We start from the raw sequence: 6,526 nt of genomic DNA on the forward strand, positions 1-6,526 counted from the left end.
TAAATGTCATTACACATCTGCATTTTTTCCAAATAATTTTAAAAAGTAAAGATGGCTAAGGTTAAGGGAAAAATGATAGATAGATGGATAGATAGATAGATAGATAGACAGACAGACAGATATCCCTGCCAACTCACTCCAACAGAAATACTCTGTAAATTCTGTTTAGAATTTTTTCACTGAATATGTGCTATTTATTGAACACCAGTATCTGACATCCTTATAGGAATGGCATTATTTTCTATAAGGAAAATGCACTGCACAGCATTCTACTTTGTATTTTCGAAACAATAACTTCTGAGGAATTGTCGTAAACTGCCATCATTAAGTGAACTGTAGTTCTCCTGTAATACATAATATTGAGATTGAGGAAATGAATCTCTAAGGACCAACATCAAACAATAATCATGACCAAAGTATTTTATATCAAAGATAAAAAATGATCTTCAATAGGTATATTCAAAAAAAAAAAGAAGTCTGCCAAGTGTGATGATATCGACCTGCACTCCTAGCATTCTGGAAGGCTGAGGCAGGGGAGAAGCACAAATTTAAGCCCATCCTGGGCCAATTAGCAATTTAAGGATGTAAGGTGGTTTTCCTCTTGTGTGAATGAGAAGCAGGAAAGAGGTAGGTGAAGCCTTTATTGTTCAGTGCAGGAGGGCTGCAGGAGAGAGGCAAGAACCCTAGGAGGAGCAGGGAGGGAGACAAAGAATTTTTTGGGCTGGGTTGGGGGTGGAGCTTGTATGGGTGGTACTCAGGGAAGGCTTGGCACACAAAAAACTAAAGAAAAGTTTGAGGTTAACCCGGGGAAGACTGAAGTCAGCCTAGGAGCAGCAAGGCATTCCGGATTCCCCACACGCAGTGTTGTGTGGGCACAGACCCATGGAAGCAGATCCTGTCTCAAATTAGAAAATAAAAAGCTGAGGATGTAGCTTAGTTGGAAGACCTTGGGTTGACTCTCAAGTACTGGAAGGGAAACGAAGGGAGGAGATGGAAGGGGAGGGGATATCGCGTTGTTTCTCTGGTGTGATTGTTTCTCTGGTGTGAGGAGCTGAAAGCATAAACACTAGATGAGCATTACAGGCATTGGGAAGTAGGTAGAAAATGTTCAAAAGGGAAGGGAAACAAAGGAGCAGGGAGGGAAAAGAAGACGAGAGGAGGAGAGCAGAGGATGGGAGAGAAGAGAGAGGAGGGGCAAGGAGTGAGGAAGAAGGTCATATGGAATTTGGAGGATGGAAGATGGAGGGTGGAGGATGTGAAAAGGGAGGGACCAGATTCACCATCAACTACTTTGGCCAAGCACAGAAGGAAGGGAACTTTGGAATTTGCACTGATTTTTTTAAAAAAAGGCTTTCTCACCATTAAGTCATCAAGATCACTATGAAGCATCACAATCATGGTAGAAATTACCAAATAAATTGATGAATATGAATGAGTCATAAAGAAAAACATTTGGCAAAAGCCAATTGGTGAAATTGTAATCAAGAAGAGTAGCCTGTTTTAAAAGATTCCTATTTTCAGATTAACACAGTCCTGAATTATTTTGTCACTTCTGTTGAAAATAAACCCAAAATAAGATCTCCAATCCAAAGACAAAGCAACATTTAAGAATAATTGTTTTAGGGGGCAGCAAGATAGCTCAACAGACTAAAGCACCTGCTTAGGCTAGCTTAGGCAAGAGCAGGGACCACATTTCAATCTCCGATCCATGGCACCACATGCTGCGCCAGCCCTGGCCCCAGGTCATGCAGAGCCGGCCACAGCCAGAGTCCAGGCATGGTGGCACATGCCAGCTCTAGGGAGACTGAAAGCAGGAGGATCACCATGAGTCTGAGCTGCACAGCGAGACCCTATAACAACCAAATACATTTTTTAATTGTTTCAGCTGGGTGTGATGTGCACACAACTGTAATTGCACCACATTGGAGGCTGAAGCAGGAAGGTTGCTCTAAGTTTGAGACCAGTCTGGACTAAAAGGGAGTTTAATGCCAGCCAAACATGTACAGTGAAACTATGTCTTAAAAATACAAAGAAAGAAATTGTTATGAAATGATTTTGTATGTAACACAACATAATTTGAGTGCTATAGATGTTTTTCACAAGAAAGGTCTAGATAAAACTCTTTTTATATACTCACATCTTCCTTTCTCTTTCTTTTACTCACCAGCTTTTAAACCCTGCTTCCCACAAACCACAAGACCTTCACATTGTTTCTGGGTCTCTATAAGTCTTAGCCCAGGGCCATTCTCCTCATGAAAGTCAGGAGCCCCAAAACAGTCAGCTTATGTCCAGCACTCTGTCATGACCCCTTCTCCTGAGGGGTCTCTTGATTAGGAGACTGGTGAAGTAAGAATAATCAGGAATGCAAATTACAGAGCAAGTGAATGTACCCAAAGAATAACATCAATAAGAAAACATTTGTGTAACTTGTGCCATCATACACCACCACAGATTATAAGTATACCAGTGGTTTGGTTACAAGGTTGAGTTCCTGGCCCTGAAGTTAAGCGGGTGCTAATAGCCATGGTGGAGACAGTCACTTTGGATTCTTGGACCTTCACCTTCATAGGAACACTGTCCCAAATGCAATCTCTTCACTGTGCCAGTTCTGGGTTGTGTGTGGTTCCAAGAGATTCAGCCCTGGGTTTGAATCTTAGGCCTCTTAAAGATTCTCCACAATAAACAATTTGTGACAACTTGTTTCTTACAACAAAGACCTCTGACTAATAAACTCTGCCCCACAGGGTTATTTGACGCTCAAATGTGATCCCCAATAATCAACTAGTGTAGGTTGGTATTATGATCAACTTTTAAGAACCTATTCATAAGAAAGGACAATACTTCATTGAAGTAAGCATTACTCACTGTAGTGGTCAATATATTGTGTCAATTTAGCTAAATCGTCCCTGCGGTGGATACATTGTGTCAATTTGGCTGCATGCCTGGTGGTCAATACATTGTGTCAATTTGGATGCATCGTTCCACACTCTGGGCTGTGAGGGCCCCACCCCAGAATAACCAAGTACAAAATGGGGTTGAGAAAGAATTTGGCATTTCACTTCATCGGAGCAGCTTCAGTCTTCGCAGTCAGCTTGGACTTCATCTCCTGGCTTCCAGCGCAGACTCTTCAGCCTCCAGATTGGATCCTTCAGCTTTCTGTCGCAGATTCTTCAATCTTCTATTGCAGACCCAATGGCCGACTGCTAGAAACCATTAAAGATGGAACCCCGCAATGAGTATAAAACCTTTGACTGAAGCCTTCAGCCAGTGCTGTGCATATGCTCTCGGCTCACTTCCTCATCTGACTCTATGACTGGTATATCTTGTGTTATACCTGTTCCTTGTATTATATCTGTTCCTCTAGCAAAACCCTGACTGAAACACTGACTTTATATTTTATTCTACCTTGATCAAATAGCCTCTCTTATCATCACTTAAAGTTTGTGATCATTTGGGAACTGTGTATTATTGATTTTGCTATCACGATCTTAACCTTTCATTAAAGAAACTTTTCTAATCCAAGTAATTTTACCATGGATTTATTAATACTCAGCAATTCTGTGAGTCCCTAAAACATGTGACTATGTATCACTCATTATTTTACTAACAATATTAGGCCTGACATGTAATAAATAGTAAATAAACATTCACTCAAACTAAATTATACTCAGAAGAACAGTAACCTGAATCCATCCATTTCATCACCTTTTTTGTGATGGAATTCCACAAATGTGTGAGATAGCTCAAACTTCTCCAAAGGTGTATCACTTTATTTCCTGGGGACATTTTCAAATTCCAAACTGATTACCATGCACTCTCATTCCATGCAATATAAAAACCACAGATATGATAACCATCTTATTTTATAGGGAAAAAACTGATTTGCTGGGGCCGGGGAGATGGCTCAGTAGAATAAGCGCTTCCCTGGCAAGCGCAAGGACCTGAGTTCAATCCCCGGTTCCGAAAAAAAAAAAAAAAAAAAAAAAAAAAAACTGATTTGCTTTAAGAAAAATAAATGCCCTGAATTCATCTGTTTCTCTTTATTGTTGATTAAGCAGTAATTATGTATGTACATTATTTGCAGCAACTCAAAGTCTTTACGTCTGGACAACTATTGTTTGCACCTACCTGAACAGACCATCAAGAAGGTAGAAACATCCTTGACATCCTTGCTGAGAATCAGGGTTATCTCTGCTGGATCACTGCAGAACGATTCAAGAGTTGTGATGGTGACAAAGCTCATGGAGTGTGAGGAGAGGGAGGGACATGGATCCATCGGTGAAATAACCACACCTCAAATAACAATTGGCGCTCCCAGGGCCCTTCGGATCAAATTTTACCAAAAAATATTTGAATGAAATTCTACTTGCATGGTCTTCGATGACTTGAACCATAAAACCCCCCAGTCCTTCTGTGGGAATTCAGATAATGTGGCTTTCTCTTCCTTGATGCCCTCAGTTGGTCATAGAAACTGACCCAAAAGTCATGCATTGTCGCACATAAAGTCCAGTTAAATGTTCTACTTTGAAGACTATTTGGTCTGATCAAGAGGCAGAAGATACTTAACTTTATCTCAAACCTTTGTATTTTCTATTTTTTTCTGAGTAGAAATTCAGGCTCTAGGGCCGGGGAGATGGCTCAGTAGAGTAAGTGCCTCCCCGACAATCGCAAGGGCCTGAGTTCAATCCCTAGTTCCACAAAAAAAGAAAAGAAAAAGAAAATCAGGCCCTAGCATGCATCTTCTTGGAGACTTCCCAAGTATAGAAAGACTAAGCAAAAGATGAGGAATGTGTATAAATATGACAAATGTCCAATACCTAAAGAGAGGGCTAGGCCCAATGTGCTCATTTTTTAGAGATTGTTTCAATAACTAATAGCACAACTACGACATGGCAGACTTCCCAGAATGCTGTTTTCCTTACTGAATATCAAACTAACCCAAATTAATACTTCCATAGAAAGTATCTTCGTACTTCATAGTCAATGGAGAAATTTTTAACACTTGCAGGCAAAACTTCATATCCAATAACTATCCTCTCACCTGAAGACAGAAAAAAACAAAAGATTTCTTTAAAGTCACCATGTGATATCATTGCACATGACATCATTGATGCCATATAACTTCTAAAAAAAAAAGCTTAAAATAGAGAATGGATGAAAAGATTTTATCATAGTTTATTAGATAGTCCAGATAGCATGTGACGTATTTAATAGTTGAGAAGAGCCAGAACTTCAGTATTCCCATAGGGCTAAGTGTTATGTGCTCTATTAAAACATAAATTGTAGGCCAGGCGCCCGCTCGCCCCACCCCTTTCCCCGCCGCTGTCAGAGACGCGGTGTATGCTGAGCCGCTGCCACTGCCCGCTGCTGCACGTCGTGGGCCCGAGCTTCCCGCTGCTGACCTGCCGGCTGCGCCGCTGCGTTACTCGCCCCATGAAGCCGCTGGTCGTGTTCGTCCTCGGCGGTCCCGGAGCCGGCAAGGGGACCCAGTGCGCCCGCATCGTGGAGAAATACGGCTACGCACACCTTTCTGCAGGAGAACTTCTTCGTGATGAAAGGAATAACCCAGAGTCACAGTAGGGTGAACTCATTGGAAAGTACATTAAAGAAGGAAAGATTGTGCCAGTTGAGATAACCATCAGTTTATTAAAGAGGGAAATGGATCAAACCATGGCTGCCAATTCCCAGAGGAATAAATTCTTGATTGATGGGTTTCCAAGAAATCAAGACAACCTTCAAGGCTGGAACAAGACCATGGATGGGAAAGCAGATGTATCTTTTGTTCTGTTTTTTGACTGTAATAATGAGATCTGTATTGAACGATGTCTTGAAAGGGAAAAAAGTAGTGGTAGAAGTGATGACAACAGAGAGAGCCTGGAGAAGAGGATCCAGACTTACCTTCAGTCAACGAAGCCAATTATTGACTTATATGAAAAAATGGGGAAAGTCAAGAAAATAGATGCGTCCAGATCTGTTATGAAGTGTCTGATGATGTTGTGAAGATTTTTGATAAAGAAGGCTAACTCTGAACCTGAAGCATCCTTGAAATCATGCTTGAAAACATAAATTGTAAATGGAAAAGAACTCTGTGTTTGCACCATTCCAGCAGGGAGTGGCTACAGTTCTTCCCTGGTAGAAAAGAAAACAATAATACAGCCTATCTCAGCTGTCATTACTTCTGGCTGTCCCAGTTTGCAGGCCTGCTCTTGCAGAACCATTTTTAAAACTCGCAGCAACGATGACAAAGCGTACCAGTGACTTCTATGCTGGGAGGAGAATTTCCACACCGCTGCAGGCTCTGTCGATGCCCTGACACACACAGGACCGGCATCTTCTGTGTATGAGCACTGACTCATAAGATCTCAGAGAGGGAATCTTCTCCAAAACAATGGAACTCAGCTACTTTCTGTTAAATAAATAATGTTGAGAGTTATAACATCGGGAGAGTTATTAGATTTTGGGTCTTGTCTGTTCATCAAATATGGCTGCTATTCTCCAAATAATGTAAAGGGCAAAAGCATTTTTC

The 6,526-nt window shown here is 41.2% G+C and overlaps 1 pseudogene; it reads left to right on the forward strand.

Moving 5' to 3' along the window:
* The first annotated feature begins 5,311 nt into the window (after nt 1-5,311).
* Nucleotides 5,312-6,023, forward strand: LOC101571298 (annotated as a pseudogene).
* The last annotated feature ends 503 nt before the right edge of the window (nt 6,024-6,526 follow it).

The sequence above is a fragment of the Octodon degus genome, unplaced genomic scaffold, assembly GCF_000260255.1.
Source record: "Octodon degus isolate 3935 unplaced genomic scaffold, OctDeg1.0 scaffold00020, whole genome shotgun sequence".
NCBI lineage: Eukaryota > Metazoa > Chordata > Mammalia > Rodentia > Octodontidae > Octodon > Octodon degus.